The 23,964-nt window shown below is 37.0% G+C and overlaps 2 long non-coding RNA genes across 3 annotated transcripts in view; one reads left to right on the top strand and one right to left on the bottom strand.

Annotated features, from left to right (window-relative positions):
* LOC105463450 (uncharacterized) overlaps positions 1–23,964 on the top strand; it is a 163,637-nt gene that overhangs the window by 33,424 nt on the left and 106,249 nt on the right. The window lies entirely within an intron of this gene.
* The window catches only part of LOC105463449 (uncharacterized), a 45,139-nt gene that overhangs the window by 8,469 nt on the left and 12,706 nt on the right, over positions 1–23,964 (bottom strand). The window contains exon 2 of the long non-coding RNA XR_976336.3: positions 8,996–9,074. This is a non-coding gene — a long non-coding RNA (uncharacterized lncRNA). The remainder of the gene's footprint in view (positions 1–8,995; positions 9,075–23,964) is intronic.

Here is a 23,964-nt window from a genome sequence, read left to right as displayed (position 1 = left end):
AACTATAAGGCAAAATAAAAACAGCACAAGTCATATTTATCTGATATGACTTTAAGAGGACGATTTGTTCATCAGTCTGTGAATCTATATTATTTATTTATTTATTTATTTATTTATTTATTTATTTCTGAGACAGGGCCTCTGTGGCCCAGGCTAGAGTGCAGTAGTGTGAACATGGCTTACTACAGCCTCAATCTTCTGGGTTCAAGCAATCTTTCTGCCTCAGCCTCCCATGTAGCTAGGACTACAGGCATGCACCAACATGCCTGGCTATTTCTTTGATTATTTGTTGAGATAGGGTGTCACTTTGTTGCCCATGATGGTCTCTAACTCCTGGCCTCAAGTGATCCACCTGCCTCAGCCTCTCAAAGTGCTGGGATTATAGGCATGAGCCACTGTGCCTGGCCTGTGTCATATATTCTCTTTAAATTTACATAATATTGAAGCTATCTGATGGCATCCTAAATCTTACATATTTATAAATACTGAAGTTCAGGATTGATACCTTATAAAAAGAAACCTTTTTGGAAATTAATTTATTTGCAGATGAATCTTCAGTTATCATAAAACTAGCATGTAACCTCTCTGATAGCAGACACTATTTTTTCTTTTTTTTGAGATGGAGTCTCGCTCTGTCACCCAGCCTGGAGTGCCATAGCACAATCTCGGCTCACTGCAACCTCCACCTCAGTGATCCTCCCACCTCAGCCTCCTGAGTAGCTGGGATTATAGGTGTGTGCCACAATCCCTGGCTAAGTTTTGTATTTTTGGTAGAGATGGGATTTCACCATGTTGGTCAGGCTGGTCTCGAACTCCTAACCTCAGGTGATCCACCTGCCTCGGCCTCCCATAGTGCTGGGATTACAGGTGTGAGCCACCAGGCCCGGCTGGCAGACACTTTTTATCTGTTTTGCTCACTGTTGTATCTTCCAGCTCCCAGGTCAGTACCCTGCACATGGTAAGGATAAATACTTGCTGACTGAATGAATGGACGAATGAGCTTAAAAATGTAAAATCTCTTCAGAATTAAACAGTTGGAATTTATTCTTTATCAGTAGGATTTTGCTAAAAGTGTCTTTGAGTAATAGATTCTCCCTGGAAACAAGGTCTATTTAAAATCTTATCTAAACAACTAAATAATAGAAGGCAAGAATCATTGAAATTCTTGAAAGTACTGTGTAGAAATGACCTCAACAATATGCCTAGTTTACCTGTGGCTCATTTATTACGTGGCTTTGACCCGTGATGGTACCATAGTGAAGTGCTTTTTTATTAAAGAGATCTCTTCTCTTTGATCGGGCCCCATCACATTGACTTCTGGTAACAAAGCTGTCACTCAGAGGAATTTTCTTTCAGCCCCTCATCTGTCCTGGCCCTGAGAAGAAGCCTATTTCCCCTCTTAATCTTAACTCTGGTGCCCTTCCCTCTACATTGTTGGCTGGCGCCATGCCTGTTGTTAAATTTATCTGATAGGCTCATGATCCTCAACTTCTTCCCTCCCTTTTTCCTGTGGGAGCACATAGTCTGTATTGATTGTGGGGTGTGTAGACAGGCAGATAGGAAACAACAGAATGCTATTTTCCCCTTGGGCGAAGCTTGAGGTCAGGCTCCTTCCTGTTTTCTACGATTTCCTCTGTGTGTTTCTCCCAAAGCATGGCCTTCCCATACCTCTGCTGAGTTCTGTAGCCTTTAAAAATTATTACAAATTATTTTAGAAATCTATTTTATAATCTTAAAAGCAAAATGTAACTCTTTTTTTTCAACTTTACTACTAAGTCACAGTTTTCTGAGCATATGATGAGCAACTGCACAATTTTTGCGGACTGACCTAAGAACTTTACCACCGTGTCTAACTTAACTCCCACAGACAAATACATTAGATTCAATTAGCATGGTTTGCTAATGAGCTTCCATAAGTTCATAAGGTAAGAACTGTAATATATAGAAAAGCATGCTTATAATCCCAAATCATGGAAGTTATGGAGAGGATTTGAGTGAAATATAATTATTCCTTAAGCTATTTTAAAAGTATTCACTCATCTGAACATTAGTAAAGACAAACTATATAGAGTCTTTCACGTAAGTGCTACATTCACAGAGTGGATATGTGGAACAAAAATAGTAGGGTGGAAAACAGTTGTGGACTTTGTACTCTGTAGTCGCAATCCCAATTCGGCTGCTTATAAGTTATTACACTCCATCATCAACACAGACTATGTTGTTCCATAGGAAAAAGGGAGGGAAGAAGTTGGGGATCATGAGCCTATCAGATAAATTTAGCGACAGGCATGGCGCCAGCCAACGATGTAGAGAGAAGGGCACCAGAGTTAAGATTAAGAGGGGAAATAGGCTTCTTCTCAGGGCTAGGAAGGTGACAGATGGGAGACAGAAAGATATCAACAGGTTATTCTACCTCTTGGTGTCTCAGTTTTCTCATCTGCAATAAGAGACATAATAATATAATCTACTTTATAGAATTGTTGTAAGAATTAATTAAAATAATTTATGTAAAATGTAAGCATAGATTACACATGTAAGCATGCATTAAGCCCTGAATATCAGTTTGGATAGTCCTATACAAATCAATACTTTGTAAGTTTATTTAAAAATTCAACTGCCTTGGAATTAATCTAAAAATCAACATCATATTAAGGCATGTTGAGAGAGCATTTTATATCATGTGTCTATGAAACTGTGGTATGAGAGTGAGTTGTCTATCTAGAGAGGGAGCTTATCCTCCCCTAGCATCCATCTCATTGCAATTCGTCCTTTCACCTTTGATACCTGGTACAACTGAGAGCCCTGGAAAGGAAGCCAGGTGCTTCTGTAGGTGATAGTATTTCCAAAGATGCCATGGAAACATTCCTTATAAGTGCTAAATATCTCCTGGTTATATTCATTATTCCTAAAAGAATAGGCTACTAGTATCATTCTTATTTTGTAAGTAAATAAAATTTATGTTAAATAGTCCATAACTTGTGGCTATACTACATCAGTCATCAGTGGTGGATCGAACATAATGACTCAAGTATTTTTGGTTGTGGTTACAGAGACAGATTCCAATGAGGACTGCTAAGAGATTCAAGGTATAGAAGTAGTTGTGGGGCCAGATGTGGTGGCTCATGCCTGTAATCCCAGCACTTTGGGAGGCCGAGGCAGGCAGATCATGAGGTCAAGAGATTGAGACCATCCTGGCTAACATGGTGAAGCCCCATCTCTACTAAAAATAAAAAAATTAGCTGGGCACGGTGGCGTGTGCCTGTAATCCCAGTTACTCAAGAGGCTGAGGCAGAAGAACCACTTGAACCCAGGAGGCAAGAGGTTGCAGTGAGCCGAGATGGTGCCACTGCACTCAAGCCTGGTGACAGAGCAAGACTCCATCTCAAAACAAACAAACAAAAAAAGTGGTTGTGACATAATTTGGGCCAACATTGCTGTTAGAGCCAGGCCTAGAATAATAGGGTGCAATCAAAGGAAGGAACCCCACAGTTATTTTGACAGTGAGAATTTAGCATAAAGAATTTTTAATCAGTGAAGAATTGAAAAGGAAAAAGAGAACACAAAAAAATCTTCAAGTTAACAACTATAGAAGGTAGCTATCACTCCCAGGGCTGGGAGGGGCTGAGAGCACAAAGTGGTTGGAGTCCTTAAAACTTAAAAGCTTGGAGAGGGCCTCCAAGAGGCCTGGATTTCAGACCTCTGAGAAAGAGTGGGGTTGCTGCTTTGCTGCTGTGCTGTTTGATAGTCAGAGGAGGGGCCCTGTGGGCCTAAGTTCCGTATTTCTAAAGTGGAGACACTGGCTACTGCTGGTGTCTCTGAGACAACATGATGTAGTTGAAAAATCTGCAACCTGGATTCAACAGCTGGTACTGGAATTAACTGGCATGACCAGGGTGAAGAACAGGCATTGCTGGTCAGTACTGCCAGGAACAGGAAGCCCACAGGAGTGAACAGAAAGAAGCAATCTCCCTCTAACAACCCTATTAAAAGAGTCTAACAGAGCCAGCCAGCAAAGCTGAAATGTGATTTGCAGTGTCCCAGTTTCAGCATCACAGAGCAGAGTATAGAATGGGTTTGAAGTTGAGAGACCATAGGATAAGACCTTGCACACATAGGGTCTATATGGTGGTGTTTGAGGGTAGAGGGATGATGCAGGATCAGTAAAATCGTGAGATCTGTGTGTTCTTCCTATGGAAATGAGGCACTACCAGGTAATATAGCCAGGGTGACCACCTCTTGGGGAAACATGAACCATAAGCGGTGCCAGGATTCAGAGGCAGTCTTGGAGTCACGTCCCTGGAACTTAATGTTCTGGCTGGCAGCTTTATGGGATGCCAGATCCTGTTAAGCGTTGTGCTGAAGCTGTTGTAAATTTTGCTATCTCTGTCAAAATGACTCAGAAGCTGAGGAGGGTCTGAGTTGTGGGGCTCACCAGCGACGGCTATGAGCCAAGGTACAAATGGAGTCTGAGAACCCGCGTTGGTGCTTACAGTGTTCCACCATTATAATATTAGCTTTTCATGTAAACCAAGAGGCAGACAGAGGGTATTTGTTTTAGTTTCAAGCAGCTGAAGGGGGAGGGAGGGAAGGAGTGGGAGAGAGAGAGAGAGGGGATTTTTTTAGTACTGTGTATCTTTCATGGAGAGGGTAAGTAGCCCTCAGGACACTGCATAATTTCATTATGAAAAATTAACACTCATTCAAGTCTACTAAGACCCTTCAACCAGCAAATCCATGATGAGGGATGTGGCCCCAGAGCAAGTTAGTGCGTGAGTTTCCTTGGGCTGGCATCTGCGGAACTCTGCAATCTGACCCTTACTCATTCCTCCAGTGCTGCCTGCCACCATCACTGCAACATTCCAATCACCTGTGGAGCATTGGCGACAGAACTGGTGCTGGACCCTCCCTAGGCCAATTAAACAAGATTATCTTGAGATGGGGCAGGGGTGTTAGTATTTTATAAAAGCTCCCCATGATATTTTAATGTTAGCTACAATTGTGAACCATGAGAATATAAGAATCCTATGCCCCAACTAATCTGGTCTATTTTTCAATTCAGATCAATTCCATTCAAAATTTTAGACACTTACTGAGTACCTTGTATTATGCTAGTTTCTGCATATATAATAAATGAAACAAGATAAGTATCTCATGATTCAGTGTGAGAGACCAAGACATACACATATATGATTTAATCTGGTAAGTATTATATTTTGGATAATTAGTTATTGAGAAAGAGGGTGAATAATTTCACTTGGGTGTGTCTGAAGAGAGAAGATGGGAAAACCTTCACAGAGCAAATGAGAACATGCATTGAGTATATATTAGTCTAGATTGAGTTGACTCTTAGTGGATGAATAGGATTTAACAAAGAGGCTAAAGCATGAGAGAGCCTCATTGGTTCAGTCATGATGAATAATGTATCTGACTAGAAAATTTGTTGAATTGGGTGAAAGGCTAGAGATAAGACAGTAAAAGAAAGTGGGAACCACATTAGAAAGGATTTTGAATTCAACATTAATTGAAAATCCATGAGAATCTAAGCACAGGCTATGTTCTGAAGGTATAAAAATGAATAAAAGTCAAGATACTTTCAGTTATGTGGATGAGTCAGATATGAGGTGGTGTAGGGAGGATTGCAGGCAGAAAAAAATTGCATGAGCAAAAACACAGAGGCTTGAGAATGCCTGGTGATTTCAATAAACAGTGATAAACCAGCACTGTTGGATCTGTGATAGGGTTGGATAGAGATTAAGGTGTAAAAGGCAGGCTGAGATTAGATTGGAAGAGCATTGTGTACCCTATTTAGAAGTTTCATTTTTATACTATGATTTAAAAAATGGCTATGCAGATTTTAAAGTGAAGATTAGTATTATTCATATCTGATTTATAATTGACAACTTTAATAGTATTACATGAATTGTGATTCAGTGGAAAAGTGTGAAGAGATTGGAAACCAAAAGATCAGATGAGGATTATTAAAGAGGTCCAGATAATAGGTTTTCTGATCTAAGGCAGCTAAGTTGGTTTTGTCATTAATGGGGTTCTGTGTTTCGTGGGGATTGGGAAGACAGGGAAGGATAATTTTCTCCTTTGCTGTTTTTTGGTGAGAAGAGGGAGGACCCTTGAGTTTGAAGTATCTGGGTTATCCAGGTGGAGCAGTGAAGTGGACAGTTAAAAGTGTGCATCTAGACCACAGAAGGTTAGTTGAAATTAGAAAAGTTTATCTGGTGTCAGCAACTCATACAGAGTAGATCAAGCCAAGTAAATGGCTAGATGTGAACTGACTCAGTGAAATCAACATTTGGAGATGAACAAAAGAAAGGAGCTGAAGGAAATGAAGAAAAACAGGAGGAAGCCAGGAGGGATCAGTATTTCAGAGGTCCAGACTCTCTCTAGACTCTAAAGAAGGTAATTTTGAGGGAGTACATTGGTCAGCAGTGTCAAGCCCTGCAAAGAAGTCACAAAAGGTAAAAAAAACCTGAGAAGAAAAACTTCTGGACTAAGTTCCATGAGGGGAGGAGGCATATATGTGTTTGACACATATTAGCTGTTCAGTAAATATTTATGGCATGAATGGATTTACCTTGATTTTGGATTTGTCTTGAGGGACGTATACTGCTTCTGTTCTCTAGTTTACTCTTGGTTTATTTAGTATTATATATAATATAGGTTTACTTATTATTCAAAATGTAACCCATATCAGATATGGATTTTTTTCTGTTTTCAAACAATAGAGACAAAATTTATCTAAAAGGTGTATGATGTTTTTCTAATTAGAAGATGAACATCATTCTGCATGAAAAGATTTTTTTTCCCTGATTGTTTTCAAATAAATGATATATTAGGCATTAAACAATGGAAAATGAAATAGCACATACTTAATCTCCTATGTCATCCAAAATATGTTCCTTTTGACCTTTATAAGTTAAATTCAAAAAGTTAATTCAATTTTCTCACTAAAGGCTATTAAGGTTCTGAGGCAAGGATTTAGGTTGGATTCAGAAATACTTTAATGAGTTGGAAGTGGGTCAAGAAACATTTACTACTCATTTTAATAAATGCTCCTGATTTATCATGACTTTCTCCCTAACATTTTCATAGTTTGTCTTCTCTCAAAATTAAATCCTGTTAGCTAAACAACTGCTATCTTAATTTGAAAGTAGACAAATCTCTCTGAAAGGGCATAAAGAAATAATTTATAGATCATTTTTTAAAAGGTTACTTGAAAGGCATTTGACTTAAGTTTTTTCATCAAAACATCTTCAAAACTGCTACAAAACTAAACGTGATTTTAAAATCTCCACTAATTTGTGTTCTTCCAATTTTCAATTTGATATTCATATGCAATTAGGTGATATTTAGCTTTATAATCTCTTTGATGGAGAGGTTTAGGAAGGTAATTAGTGAACTATGTGGAATTGAGGTTGATTAGTATAAACCAATTCAGAGAAAATTCTGTTTTGGAAGTATAGATACATATACAGTACTAATTATAGATTAGTAGGGAATGCAGATGGTGTTGTTTTATCAGTTGTTTTCAGCTACTGTCTTAGGTTAGTTTCCCCAAAAGCAGGCTCAGAGAGGATTTGTGGCCAAGTGATTTATTAAGGAGCTACTTCCAGGAAAAGCTGGCAAGGGGAAGGGGGCAGGCCTAGCAAAGGTGGGATTTCAGATGACATCTTTCTGGGCCTTAGCCTGATCCCAAAGGCAAGGGCTGGGGTTTTAGTCACATCTCTGAATGTCTTGGCCCTAGCCAAAGAAACTGAGATGTCCACAGTCCAGCAGCAGCTAGTCTTTTGCTAAGGGCTATAGTGAGGGTAGGGGGAGGAGGAGTGGGCAAGGAGAATATATTCCTAGGAACTTCCTTTTACCATATTTGGGCAAAGCCCTGCTTCCAGTTGCCTGAGGGCAGGTTTCTGAGGGCAGTGTAGTGGGGGACAGTATTGGCCATTAAAAGCCAAAGAGATTAATGTGAGGGGCGAGGGGTGGAGGTGGGTTGGCACAGAAATAGTAAAAGGGATCCAAAGTGGTCTGAGTGGATCACCAACAACATGCTACAGGTCCCTTGTGTAATTCAATTCTAACTTCTTTGAAAATACTGCAATTTCCAAATTTCTCTAACGTCAGTTCCAGTTCTGACCCAAAAGTCCACACAAACAATGTTCTATCCAACTACTTACAGTACATTTGTTGCTTAGTTGGAAAGTTAAAAATGTCTTATCTCTATAGACAAAACCAGGTAGAAATGCATTTAGTGACATACTAGATGGCTAGAAGGAAATGTTCTTTATTGCTCCATTTTTATTTAGAGAGGCTCCCTTCCTGTTGTAGCACAAACTATTCCATGTGACGTGTTTGTCTAGTAGAAATAGGTATGTGATTCACCAAAATAACTTCCATATCACATTTGACAAGTGACTAGTTTTCTCATTCAAAAGAAGTTTTCCAGATGCACACAAAGTTTTGTTTTTGTTATGGGTGGCCACTTTTCTTATCTTTGCCTTGCCAAGGTATGTGTTGGTACAAAAATAAAGAAGCTATATAAATGCATATGATAATGTTTTAGCTCAAAAATACGTCATAGAAATCTCTAGATCATTAATTTCTCTTTATCAAGAAAATGAGAAGTGAGTTGGTACCAAAGCTCCTTTATCTATTGGAGTAACTGCTGGGAAGATTAAGAGAAGTAGTTTAAATATGTTGGCTTTGCTTTTGTGGCAAGGTTTAAATTCTGAGCTCCACTGTCCTCTGAAAAAATTCAAATTTTGGTGGAAGAAAATATCATACCAGAGATCTTAAGGTAATAGCTAGTGTTTGTTACACCACTGAAGGCACTTGTAGCTTCAGACATTTCACTGTTGCATTGCCAAGCCATGGTCAACTGACAACCTGAGTTACAGCATGACAGTCATTTCCATCCTAGAGAGGCATGGTCATCTTCTTCTCTTGCCTTTAGTTGCACAAAAAACCCCTAAAATCAGCACTGATTTACCTTTCAAAGCAGTTTGACAATTGCCTTGGGGTCTGGTGTTCTTCCCTTCTCCCGTCTTCACTCCTCGCTACCTTGCTCACTGCAAGTGGAAGGGAAGAGAAGGAGGTAAAATAGACTTACTTCTCCCAGAAACCTGAACTTGTCTTAGCTACCAAGAGATTTTTTTCTAGTTTGTTTTATGAGAGTAGTTCAATAACTTGAAGTGAGGTGACCATCACTGTCTCCCCTCTTTTGTCTCACTTTTCGTTTCTTTTGACCCAAGCATCTCATTCCTCACTTTCTTAAGTGATTTTTATGGGAGATACTGTAGATAGCACAATATCTACTTCTGCGGCCAAACTGCAGTTTGACATCAGGCAAGTCATTGTCTCTTTTGAGTCTGTTTCTATTACTGTAAAGCAAGGAGGTTAGCCCTTGCTATCTTGCTGACTCATAAGAATTTAAGGAGGATAAAGTGTGCACAGAATGTTCTAGACATCTAGGTCAAAAGGTGCTGCATACCAACGGTTATCTACCTATCTCATGGGGATGTTAGGAACTGAGATAATACGTGAAATATTTTGAGTTCCAGAAACACAAACAGCAAATGCATTTGTGCTATAATGATTTATGTTCTAGGTAGCTACAGCAGGATTTTACTTCTTAATATATTTATTCACTTCATTACTTTCTGTAACAGACTGCATATGGGACATAATTCGGTAGTGGAAAAAAGAGAAAGTGTTTAAACAATTTTTTCTTTGGAAAATATACAGTCATCCAGTAAATGTTGCACCCTTATCTACATACGACCAGTACGCTACTGAGATTTATATTTTCCTTCCCATGAGGAAAGAGGTGGGAGAGGTGGCAGTGAAGGAAGAGAGCAAAGAAAGAAGTCAGAGAGGTTCACATTCAGGTAATTCCAGATCTTCTAACACTCAGCAATGCTGAATGTGCCTCCAGGCATTAGGATATTGAAATGTCCCTTTTGGAGTGACTGATCCAATGGATTTGAAATTCTCTGTTTGCTACAAAATAAAAAGCCGTAAAAATTATACTTTCATGAAAATCTGTTTTAAGAAACATGGGCCATTCAGATCAACCCCCTCCACAGCCCAGTCACATTCCAAAGCACCATGAAAAATGACTGTTTATTGAATGTTTCAAGTTTATTGTAATTAGCATATTACATTTAGACAGGCTAACAAAAACAAAGACTAATTTAATCAACAAAAACATTTTGGGGAGAGGCTGGGCAACCCACACAATCCAAGAAAAAGCTGAACTAGCAGACTTTGAGAAAGACAGGAACATCTGCTTCACCCATCTGATGAGCAGGAGTTCGGGGCTTTCTCTTTTGGTTGGGTCCATCACCCATGTCAGTCTCTGTGTTCTGCTCAAGATTCAATTCCTTGGGAGACAGCATAATTAAATTAGCTTGGATTAGGTACCCATCTTGGTGGTTGTGGTGGTGGCTATGCAGGGGTTCCTGGGATCAGCATTCCCCCAGAAACATATGGAGCTAGGGACGACTGAGTCCCAAAGGAAAGGAGGTTGGGCAGACAAAACCCAAGACATCCACTGCCCCAAATCTATGCTATCATTAAGTTGATTTAAAATTTTATGGCATATGAGACTCCTTGACAACTTTTAAGCTATGGTTATATCTCCATTGCTTAAAGCTACATAAAGGAGGCAGTAGGGTAAAGTGGTCTGTATATTTGGCTTTTGTCTTGATATGGCCACTAATTGGCTAAATGACCTGGGCAGGGAGCTGAATCTTTCAGGGTCTGTTTCCAGAATTGAAAAATGAGAGGATTTATAGATCTTATTCTATACCATTTTTGTTTATTGTTTTGGTATTTGATCTGAGTTACAGAATTGGGTTAACTATGCACCTCCCTGTGTAGTACTCCATAACATGCTTCTAAACAAGGTCCTTTTGTTGTTTTATTTCATTTTCTACTTTATTCCTAATCTCCATTCCTATTCTTTTAATCCCATAGATTACCAATATAATATTTGGATACATGTTTTTGTATATGTAAAATATATTGTATGATTTTATGTGTGTGTGTACATATACATATATACATATACATACTTACATATATAAATGTGTGTATATACATATATACACACTTAACTGTTTGCAACTGGTATTATGCTACTGATTTCATTCTGTTTTTTTAAAAATTGTTTTCATGAAACATTATGTTTTGTACATGTGGGATCCCATCATATGCACCAATTATCATTGCATTTATTGATTCCTCTTGTGACAAATACATAAAGTAGCAATAGTGAATTGTCTGCTTGTACATGTTTCTTATAGGAGTTTTAAGAGTTTCTCTGGGAATTATTTTTAGAGTGAGATTAATATCTAAAAATTCACAATTTCATTAAGTATAGTAAGATTGCTTTCCAGAAAAACCTCATGACTGTCACTTACATTAGTTTTGCATAAAAGCTCTTATTTCTCTATATTCTCTTCAGAACTTGGTATTATTCAACTTTCTCTATGTATACATATACACATATATAGTTATATCTGGATATATCCCTATATATGTGTATATCCATATATCCATATATATATCCTGTATATCCCTATATATGTGTATATCCATATATCCATATATATATCCTATATATCCCTATATACATGTATATCCATATATCCATATATATATCCTATATATATCCCTATATATGTGGATATCCATATATGCATGTTTTCTATATATACATGTATATATTTTGCCACATGATCACCAAGATATTCCCCTATGTTTTCTTCATGTTTCAACTTTCATACTCAAGTCTTTAACCCATTTGAAATACACCTTTGTTTTTCACTTTATTTTTCCATGTAAACTAATTTCTTTAAGACCATCTACTAAATAAGCCATGTTTCATCTTCTCTCACTTTTTTTGGGTGTCAACCTTATAATGTAGCAAGTCACATATCACAAAAATATTGGCCTATTTTAAGCTCTCTGTTCTGTTTCATTGATCTGTCTTTGTATCAATACTGCGTTGTTTTAAATTACTGTAGCTTTTTAGCATGCCTTAATATCTGAGTTTAAGTCCTCAGCTGTTTTTCTTTTTGTAAAATTGACCTAATAGCGAACTGGCTATTCATATGGAAAGAAATTAAAATATGTTCTATTAAAAATTCTAGATGAATAAAGGCTTAGAAATAATAAAAATCTTTGCTGAAAATATATGAGAAAACGTACACAGTAGTTGAATTTCTGAGATCTTCCTAGCAACACAGGAAATCCAAAATCTGTAATATGAGATAAAAATATTTGACTATTTAAAAATTAAAAATTTTGTATGAAAAAAATCCTATAAAAATCAATGGGCACTAATGGAACAAGAAAAGTACATTTTCCACTCAGATAACAAAGCATTAATTTCTACATTATCACATGATGAACAACTCAATTAAAATGAATATAGATGTGAATCCAGAAAACAGCCAATAAATGTGAAAAGATGCACAAATTCAAAAAAAGACAGAAAAATTAACATTATAATAACAATGAGCTCATTGGACAAGTATGTAGAGGAAAGGGTAGTATGATACATATTACTGGTGGGAAAGTCAAGGTTTGTAGTATTTTGGGAAGGAAATCTGGCAATATCTATAGAAATTAAAAATACATATTCTCTTATACTCAACACTTCTATTCCTGGAAATCTCTCTTATAGAAATAAAAGTACAGATCTTGTCCATAAAATTAAAGAAAAAAAGTATATGAATTTATAACACACAAGGACTTTTATTGCACCATTGTTTATAATCACCAAAAACTGAAAGTAAAGAATATGCCTAATGACATGAATATAACGGACTTATGGTTCGAATGCTATGTAGTATTTTATGGCCATGAGAATGATTCAGAATAGTACGCATCTATGCATGTGTAGGATATACGATTATAGAGAAATAGAATGTTAACATGGCTACATGGAATTGGGGAAGACAGTGGAAAAAAGGTGTCCATAATAAAGAGAGAATGTATGGTATGATCATACCTATGTAACATTATGTATCGGCCTGTAGGCCCAAGTCCTAGGATTGCTCTGAGCCCAATCAGGCTTAAGGCTGCAGTGCGCCATGCAGCCTGGCAACATAGTGAGGTCCCTTTTCTTAAGGAAAAAAAAAAAAAAAAAGAATAGCCGGGCGCGGTGGCTCAAGCCTGTAATCTCAGCACTTTGGGAGGCCGAGGCGGGTGGATCACGAGGTCAGGAGATTGAGACCATCCCTGGCTAACATGGTGAAACCCCGTCTCTACTAAAAATACAAAAAAACTAGCCGGGCGTGGTGGCGGGCGCCTGTAGTCCCAGCTACTCGGAGGCTGAGGCAGAAGAATGGCGTGAACCCGGGAGACGGAGCTTGCAGTGAGCCGAGATCACGCCACTGCACCCCAGCCTGGGCGACACAGCGAGACTCCATCTCAAAAAAAAAAAAAAAAAAAAGAATAGATTATCACTATGTGTCAAAGGTGGGTATTATAGAGAACTATGAAATTCTGACTTCTTTATGTCTGTATATTGCTCTAATTTCCTACAAAGACTATGTTTTTCTTTTACATAATCAGGAGAAAGTAATGAAGATATATTTATTGTAGAAATAAATACAAAAATCAATTGTAAAAGGAAAAAACAAAACTTGAAAATTATTTATAAATCTTTATTCTTCCATCAAAATACTAGAAAAAGTTTGCCCAATTTACAAAAAAAAATCTTACTGGAATCTTTATTAGCAATGTGTTAAATGCAAGCAACATTGTGTTCAGTTTTGGTATCTTTACAGTATTACATTGTACTATATGTTTATTTAGTTCTTCTCACTTTATGTCCTTAAAACAATTTAAGTTTTTCCTCCTTAAAGATCTTTTTCATCCTTTATTAGGTACTTTGTTGTTTTGGTTGTGTTTGTACTAGATACTTTATTGTTTTTATTGCTATTAAAAATGGTTATCTTATTTTCTATGTTATTTTCTAGTTTATTTTGGAGTATAGAAGAACCTTTTTCACTTTTATAAGTTAATCTTTATTTTGTAATTGTACTGAATTATTTACTAGCTTGTGGTATTTTTATTATCTTAAGTGTTTACTTTTCAATTTTTAAAATAAAATATTTTTATTGTAGTAAAATACATACAACAAAATTTGTCATCTTAACCATTTTCAAGTATACAATTCAGGGATATTAAGAATATTCATATTGCTGTGTTACCATCACCACCCTCCATCTCCAGAACTCCTTTCATCTTGCAAAACTGCACCTGCATCCATGAAACAATAATACTCCTTCCCCCTTTCCCTACATTTCTGGCAACCACCATTCTGCTTTCTGCCTTTATGAATTTGACTCCTCTAGGTACTTATGTAAGTGGAATCATATAGTATTTGTCTTTCTGTCACTGGCTTATTTAGCTTAGCATAATGTCTTCAAGTTTCATCCATGTTGTAGCATGTGTCAGAATTTCTTTTTTTAAGCCTGAATAATATTCTGTTCTATGTTTATACCAGTCTTTTTGTCTATTCATTTGTTGGTAAATACATTATTTGTTTCCATATTTTGATTATTGTGAATGATGCTACTATACACATGGGTTTACAAATATCAGTTCAAGACCCTGCTTTCAATTTTTTTTATGTATACCCAGAAATGGAATTGCTGGATGATAAGATAATTCTATTTTAATCTTTTGAGCAACTGCCATGCTGTTTTCCACAGTGGTTGCATCATATTACGTTACCAACAGTACACAAGGGTTCTAATATCTCTACATCCTTGCAATACTGGTTTTCTGTTTATTTCACAGTAGCCGTCCTAGTGGGTGTGAGGTGGTATCTCATTGTAGTTTTGATTTGCATTTCTCTAATGATTAGTGATGTTGAGCATCTCTTTGTGTGTTCATTGGCAATTTGTGTATTTTCTTTGGAGAAATGTCTATTCAAGTCCTTTTCCTATTTTTGAATCAGGTTGCTTTTGTGTTGTTGGATTTTAGGAGTTCTTTGTATATTCTGGAGGTTAATGTTTTGTCAGATGTATAATATGCATGTATTTTCTCCCATTCTGTGGGTTGCCTTTTTCTCTGTTGATAGTGTCTTTTGATGCAAAAAGTTTAATTTTTTCTCTTTTGAGATGGGATATTGCTCTGTCATCCAGACTGGAGTGCAGTGGCTCGATCTTGGCTCACTGCAACCTCTGCCTCCTGGGTTCAAGCAATTCTCCTCTCTCAGCCTCTCCAGTAGCTGGATTATAGGTGCCCGCCTATAGCCCAGCTAATTTTTGCATTTTTAGTAGAGACAGGGTTTCACTTTGTTGGCCAGGCTGGTTTCAAACTCCTGACCTCAAGTAATCCACCTGCCTCTGCCTCCCAAAGTGTTGGGATTACAGGTGTTTGCCACCACGCCCAGCGGGGTTTAAATTTTTATGAAGTCTAATTTGTATATTTTTCTTCAGTTGCCTGTGCCTTGTGTGTCTATACTTTACTCAGATTTCCTCAGTGTTCTCCTCATATCCTTTTTTCAATCAAGAAATCCATCCAAGTTTAGTTACCATGTCTCCTTAGGTTCCTCTTAGTTGTGACAGTTTCTTGGACCTTACTTGTTTTCAAATACCTTGATAGTTTTGATGACTACTAGTCATGCATTTTGTAGAATGTCTCTCAGTTAGGATTTGTCTGAGGTTTTCTTATGATTGGACTGAGTAATGTGTTTCTAAGAAGACCACAAAGATAAAAGGCCATTCTTAATTCATCAGATCAAGGGTACCTACCATCAATATGACTTATCAATGTTGTTAATCTTGGTCACTTGGCATATAGTAGTGTTTGTAAAGTTTCTCCACTGCAAAGTTACTCTTTTTTTTTCTCCCTTTCTATCCTGTACTCTTTAGAAGAAAGTCATTATATGCAGCCCACACTAACGGAGTGGAGAGTTATGTTCTATTTACTTAAGGGAGGAATATTAACATAAATTATTTGAAATTCTTCTGCATGGGAATTCTGTTTATTCTCTCCTATTTGTTTATTAAATTATTTACTTATATCATAATGTACTCAGGGATATTTATACTTTGGGTTATAATCCAATATGACTTTATTTATTTTGTTGCTAAAATTGTTTTAACTTTGGCCATTGGGAGCATTTTTAGTTGGCTCTTATATCACTTTGATATATTCCATCACTGTAGGGTTTTTTTGTTTGTTTTTTTTTTCACTTTCTTACTTTCTAGTGCTACAAGATGCTCCAGGCTTATCTTGTATATTTCTTGCCTCAGTCCTAGAATTAACCATTTCTCCAAGGATCTCTGTTCCTTTGGTGGGAGAATGGTATTAGGAACCAAGATTCGGTGCTAGGTGTTCTCAATGATGGCTATCATTGCTTCTAGGCCATCTCAGCTGACAGAGCAAAGGAAGTGTGTACTAACCCATTCATATACATATATCTAAAATATTTCTATGTAACCATCTGTATCTATATGCTAAACATGAGTTCAGACTGATGTCTCCCACTCTAACACAGTCCTTCCTGAATCATCCTAGAATCTTCCCCTTGCTTATCTGTAACCTCTAACAGTGAGAAACTAGGCTCCCACCATTGACCATCTTTTGCCTTGCCTTGTAAATTTCAAAATCAGTCTGTCTATTAGGTAAGAAATGGCTTACTGAGATTTTATAGGATTGCATTACATCCATATAATTTATACATATATAATTTATAATTTGGATTGCATTAAATCTAATTTTATTTGCATAAATTATATTATGTAATTCATTTAAATCTTTGAGTTTTAAATTAGCGTTTTACAATTTTTCACATATAGATTGTGTATCTACTTTGTTAGATTCATACCTAAGTATTTCCATTTGTTAGGTACTGTTGTAAATAGAATATATTTAAATGTCAAGTTCCAATTGTTCCTTGCTAGTATATAGGAAAGCAATTGACTTTTGTATTAACAATTTTCTATTAACCTTGCATCCTGTGATTTTGTTTTATTCTCTTATTAGTTCTAGGAGGTCGTTTTTGTCTATTTTTGAGATTTTCTATATAAACAATTACGTCATCTCTGAATAGAAAGTTTTATTCTTCCTTTCCAACTGATATTCTTTTTGTTTCCTTTCTTGTCTTGTTGCATTAGTTAGAAACTTCCAGTAAAATGTTGACTAGAAGCGAGGGGAGACACCTTTGCCTTGTTTCTGATCTTAGGGGACACACATGCATTTTCTCACCATTAGGTGGAATGTTAGCTGTAGGTTTTTAATGTAAATTCTTTATCAAATTGAGGAGATTTTCCTGTATTTTTGCTTTGCTAAGAACTTTTAATCATAAATAAGTGTGGAATTTTGTCAAATTATTTTCTCCAACAATTGATATGATCACATTAATTTTCATCTTTAATCTGTTGATGTAGTGATTTATGCTGATTGAGTTTTAAGTGTTTAACCAGCCTTGCATACTGGAATAAATCCCATATGGTTGCAGTGTATAATGTTTGGTATACATTGTTGAATTCAATTTGTTATGTCTGTGTTTATGAGAGATATTGGTCTGTTGTTTGACTTTCTTATAAATGGCTGTGTCTAATTTTAGTAGTAAGGTAATGCTGACCTCATAGAATGAGCTAAGAAGCAATCTTTCTTCTTCTGTTTTCTGGAAGGAATTATGAAGAATTGATATGATTTCCTCCTTAAAAGTTTGGTAAAATTCATCAGTGAAACCATCTGGGCCAGGTATTTTCTTTTTTAGAAAGTGGTCAATTGTTAATTATTGATTGAATGTATTTAATATAGAGAGAGCTATTTAGGCTATCTATTTCCCCGTTTGTGGGTTTTGGTCATTTATGTCTCTCCAGAAATTGGTCTATTTCATCTAAGTCATCATATTTTTGATTATAGAACTATTAATACCATTCCTATACTCTTTTAATGTCCAAGGGGTCAGCAGTGATGACCCCTCTTTCTTTTCTTTTCTTTTTTTTTTTTTTTTTTGAGACGGAATTTCACTCTTCTTGCCCAGACTGGAGGGCTATGGCACAATCTTGGCTCACTGCAACCTCCACCTCCCAGGTTCAAGTGATTCTCCTGCCTCAGTCTCCCAAGTAGCTGGGATTACAGGCATGTGCCACCACGCCCAGATAATTTTTTGTATTTTTAGTAGAGACAGGGTTTCACCATGTTGGCCAGGCTGGTCTCGAACTCCTGACCTCAGGTAATCCACCCGCCTTGGCCTCCCAAAGTGCTGGGATTACAGGTGTGAGCCACTGCGCCCAGCCTCATTTTTGATATTGGTAATTTGTGTATTTGCTTCAATTTTTTTCTTGGTTAGCTTGGCTAGGGTTTATTCATTTCATTGATCCTTTCAAAGAACCAGCTTTTGGTTTCATTAATTTTCTCCATTGTTTTCTTGTTTTCAGTTTCATAGACTTCTTCCTTTTTGGAGATGGAGTTGCTCTCTGTCACTCAGTCTGGAGCATAGTGATGTGATCTTAGCTCACTGCAACCTCCGCCTCCTGGGTTCAGGTGCCTCCTGGGTTCTCCTGCCTCAGCCTCCTGAGTAGCTGGAATTACAGGTGTGCACCACTATTTCTAGCTAATTTTTATACTTTTAGTAGAGATGGAGTTTTGCCATGTTGGCCAGGCTGGTCTCAAACTCCTGACCTCAAGTGATCTGCCTGCCTCTGCCTCTCAAAGTGCTGGGATTACAGACTTGTGCCACTGTGCCAGGCCTTTCAATTTCATACACTTCATTTTTTTTCTCTGTTGTATCAGGTGCAGATAACAATTTTATTGGCTTTGGATTCAATTTTAATAATTTCTTTCCTTCTGCTTGCTTTTAGGCTTAAGTATTCTTTCTTCAGTTTCTGGTGGTAGAAACTTAGGTTACTGATTTTGAACCTTTCTTCATTTTAAAAATGTATGCATTTAATGCTATACACTTCTCTTTGAGCACCTTAGTTTTTATTTTTGCTGTATACCACAAACTTTGGTAAGTTGTATTTTCATGTTCATTTAGTTAAAAAGATTTTAAATTTTCTCTTGAGATGTTTTTTAACTATGTGCTATTTTAAAGTGTGTTGTGTAGCTTCCAGATATTTGGGGATTTTCCAGTTATCTTTTATCAATTGATTTTTAGTTCATTTCCATTGTGGTCTGAGAACACAATTTGTATCATTTTTATTCTTTTAAGTATGGTTAGATATGCTTTATGGCCAAGAATGTGGTTTATCTTGGTGCATGCTCCATGTGAGCATGAGAAGAATGTGTATTCTGCTGTTGAGGGATGGAGTGATCTGTAAATGTCAGTAAGATCAAGTTGACTAATAGTGCCATTTGAGTCAACTATATCTTTATTTTCTGCTTACCTGATCTATCAATTACTGATGGGGGGATGTTGAAGTCTTCAAATATAATTGTACATTTGTCTACTCCTTTCAGTTCTATCAGTTTTTGTCTCATGTGTTTTGACATTTTGATTTTAGGTATACACACATTTAGCATTGTTATGTCTTTTTGGATAATTAATCTCTTTTCTATTATGTAGTGCTGCTTTTTATCTCTAATCTTCCTTATTTTGAAGTCTGCATTGTCTGAAATTAATATGGATACTCCAGTTTCTTTTGATTCATTTTATTTTCCCATCCCTTTGCTTTTCATCTGCTGGTATCTTTATATTTAAAGTGGGCTTGTTGTAGACAATGTATAGTTGCCCCCTGCTTCCTCTTGGATGAGTCAAGATAGTTTTTTAAATCCATGATGACAGTCTTTGTCTTTTAATTGCAGTATTTAGACCATTGACATTTAAAGCAATTTATGATATATTTGGATTTATATAAAACATGTTTCTGTTTTACAGTTGTTGACAGAGACTTCTTTTTTCCTCTGGTTTTACTTGAACATTTTATGTGATTCCATTTAATTTTTCTCATGGTATAAAAAGTATAGTTCTTAAAAAATTTTTTTTTTACTGGTTACCTTAAGTTTTACAACATACATTTTTAAGTAATCTAAATCTACCTTCAAATAACACTATTTTGCTTCAAATATAATGCAGAAACTTAATAACAGAGTATTTCTAGTCCTGCTTGCTTTCCTTCTGTGACATTGCTTTCATTCACTTAATTTGTGCGTATGTTGCAACACATTGTTCCCATTATTAAAGTTATTCTCAGATCAATTACGACAAATAAAAATATTTTGTTTTACCTTTTTCTCCAGTACTCTTCATTTATATGGGAATATATTTATATTTATTTATATTTGAATTTCCTTCTGCTTGAAAACATTTTAACATTTATAGGTGTTTTGATATTTATTCTACTTTGTGTTTTCCGAGTGTCCCATTATTACTTCAGATGTTTCTGCTGCTCTGCTTTCTCTTTGTTCTCCTTCTGTAACCCAAGTCTGTGGTATTTTCTTCTGATTTGTTCTTGAGGCCTCTTTCTGGAAAGTGGCTAGAAACTTTAGTGCTGTCCTGATGGTTCTATAGGGGATTTGGTTATGGATGTCCACAATGTGCCTTTCATGGTATGCATCGGTATCCTGGCTTTTTGCCTAATGCCTGAATGTCTGACCTATGACCAGGTGTCCCTCTCACAGGAAACTTGTTTTTAATGACAGATCTCCTTATGGCTCTTGTCTGACCGGTGTCCAGTTTATTCCTACTAAGATAGCCACTCTCTAGAAGAGACCTGATTGGGAAAGAAGTTAGGCTCTGGTGTATTGGTCAAGAAAGACACAGAAGAGGCAACTCACTAAGACACATGCAAGAACAGAAGTAGTTCATTAGCTACAAATCCCAGAGAAAAGAGGGTGCCACATCTCTCAGGTCTAATTGGAAAAATACGGAGCCATCTGAAATAAGCATGCTTGGTGGGAGCAAGAGAGAAGAACCTGTGCATTGAAGCCTTTACTGAGGTCCAAGGCATTATCCATGCCAATTTCCTGAGGGGAGTTCTAATTGATGGGTTTAAAAGAAGAAGGTGTAAGTTCTAGGACGTCACACTGCGACAGGTGGTCATTGTGTTATATCTGCATAGTCCATATGGGATGTAGGGGTCAGTGGCATGAGTCAACTAAGTACTATCCAGGTGTCCCATGGGCATGTGGTCCCCAGGAGGTGGTTGTTAGGCCAGATGTCTGGAATGACAACACTGAGGAATTGATCGGAGGTAGAGAAATGGAAACTTTGTTCACAGTGACTAAGCCCTGCTTCTGGTATGAGAAAATTCAATTTATATTCAAAATGGATGCCAAGGCAATGTAAAATTATGGGAATTCACTACAAATTCCTTTAGAAATTGCTCCAATATTCTTGGATGTTCCTTTTTTTTCATTCATCTTTCTCTTTGCGTTTTAGTTTGTGAAGTTTCTATTGACATATATTTAAGCTCACTGATTGTTTCCTTGGCTGTGCCCAGTCTACTGATGGGTCCATCAAAGGCATTCTTCATTTCTCTTCCAGTGTTTTTGATTTGCAGCATTTATTTTTAATTTTTTTCTGAGAGCTCCCATCTGTCTGCTTATACTACCCATCTGTTCTTTTATGCTGCCTACTTTTTCCATTAGAGCCCTCAACATATTAATCATAGATATTTTAAATTCCTTTTCTGCTAATTCTAAAATACATGTCATATCTCAGTCTGATTCTAATGACTGCTTTGTCTCTTCAGGCTGTGTTTTTTCTTGCCTTTTAGTGTGCCTTGCAATTTTTTGTTGAAAGTTGGGCATGTTGTAATTGGTTATAGAAATTTAAGTAACTAGGCCTCATAAGGATTTATGTTCATCTGGGTAGGAGTTAGTCTTTATTTAATGTTTAATGTAGCTACAGATGCCAGAGACTTCCAATTCCTCTCATGTCCTGGTTTGTATCTCCCTTTTTGACTTCTAGTTTCTCTAAGTATTCCTCATCAGAAAGAGTCTATTTCTTGCAGTTTTTTTATCTGTAATCCATTATCATGCTCCTGGAACCCTGTAGGTCTGGAGGTAAGGCATGAGAACATTCTATAATATTTCAGTTCAATTTTAATCTTTTAGTAGTCTGGGTCTTTGGCTGGTGACATTCACAAACATGTATTCTTTTTTTTTGAGACAAAGTCTCACCATGTCGCCCAGGCTGGAGTGCAATGGTGCGATGTCGGCTCACTGCAACCTCCGCCTCCCAGGTTCAAGCGATTCTCCTGCCTTAGCCTCCCGAGTAGCTGGGATTACAGGTGTGCACTATCGTCACCCCCTTAGGTGAGTTAAGAAGGTTAAAGGGGGCTGAAGTGAGAGGAATCTCCCTTACAGCCATTGGACAAGGTTCTGATAAAGTATTTCTTCATAAGAGTAGGACTTTTATTAACAGAGAGGGCTCTGGATGTATTTCTTGAAGATTAGTGTTTCTCTTCCACTGTTAGACCTGCTAGATATTTGGGGATTTTCCAGCTATCTCTCATCAAGTGATTTCTAGTTCATTTCCATTGTAGTCTGAGAACACACTTTGTATAATTCTTATTCTTTTAAGTTTGGTTAGATGTACCTTATGGCCCAGAATGTGGTTTATCTTCATCTTGAGGTAAAGCCCATGGAGCCCAGGCAATTATTTCTTCCAAGCTAGTCCACACTCAGCCTCCAGCAATTCATCGAAATTGCCATTTAAGTATTTCTACCAGTTTATGGCACTAGTGGCTGTTGCCCCAGGCAGGTGGATCTTGGCTGTGAGGCTCTGGATTTGTCTCTCCAGATTTTGGAGAGGCAGTTTGCCTTGCAAACTCAGTTCTTTGATGAGTTCAAGAAAAGTTATTGATTTTCTGTTTGCTTGGCTTTTTTTTTTGTTGTGAGGATGGAACTGATGACATCCAGGCTGTTTTAAAGTTGGGGCTGAAACTTAAGGTTCAGCTTTCATCTTACGTCTCTGATACATGTTCCTCTGTTCTATTGCTTTTAGCCTTCCTATATCTGACTGCCTTTAGTGTACCTTCTATGCCCAATGTACTGCTAAATCTTGTCCTTTTTAGTCCAAACTAAAAGTCTTTCTCTTGGCTTGCACATTTAAATCATTTACATTGATCATAGTTTCTGTTAAAATGTTTTAGTTTCTTTCACGTTATCTTCTATGCTGTGTTTGCTTTATTGCCTCTTCTCCTGCTTTCTACTCTATTGGTTGCATTTTCTTCTGACTTTAAAGTTATACTTTTATTTTTTTTTTCTTCTTGAGGATACACCAAACCAATTAGGGCTCATAACTAAATTTATTTTTCTTTATTAATTTTTAAGTTTCTATAGCCTATCTTCCTTCTGAACTAAAGAAGTATTTTGCACACCTGTAACCCTCAGCCACCTCTGGCTTACCATGACCACCTTCTACCCACCGTCTCCTCGGTATTATGTGTTGGTATTCTCCAGGATTAAGTTCAGACTCGAGAGCCTCAAACCCTCCTGGTTGCCATTTTATCAGATACTGAAAATCTTTCCTGTAATATTGTGTGGGTCAAAACTCCAATTTCTATTCCATGTGCCAGTTGATATGGGGAACAATGATGACTTTTGTGTATTTGGAGTTCAAATCATATCATTTTGTGCAGCATGTGGCCTTAGAGCTGATTTTGAATAGTAGTCCCTATTTATTATAGTGGATAAAGAATTATCCTCTGTGGTGCTCTAAGTGGGTTACTCCCATTATGCCCATGGTATGGAAAGGGAATACAGTTCATTAGAAAGCTTAGCTGCTCTACACAGTGTACGTTGAATGACTCCCATCTCCAAATGAGCCCCCAGAAAATTTTAGCTAAAAGGCAAATGTCATTTTAAGTTTAATAAGTGGCTGCCAATTTAATCAATTCCATATTTTTCACAGAAATAAAATTAGAATCGGTATAACATAGGTCCAAGTCATGTAAAGTGTTAGAAGCAGAGTCACTGGTACATTCTGAGCTCTGATTGCTCTCACAGTGCCCAGTCCCTAGAACCATAATA

This window comes from Macaca nemestrina, chromosome 3 (assembly GCF_043159975.1).
Source record: "Macaca nemestrina isolate mMacNem1 chromosome 3, mMacNem.hap1, whole genome shotgun sequence".
Taxonomy (NCBI): Eukaryota; Metazoa; Chordata; class Mammalia; order Primates; family Cercopithecidae; genus Macaca; species Macaca nemestrina.
This window is presented reverse-complemented; position numbering and strand designations above follow the sequence as displayed.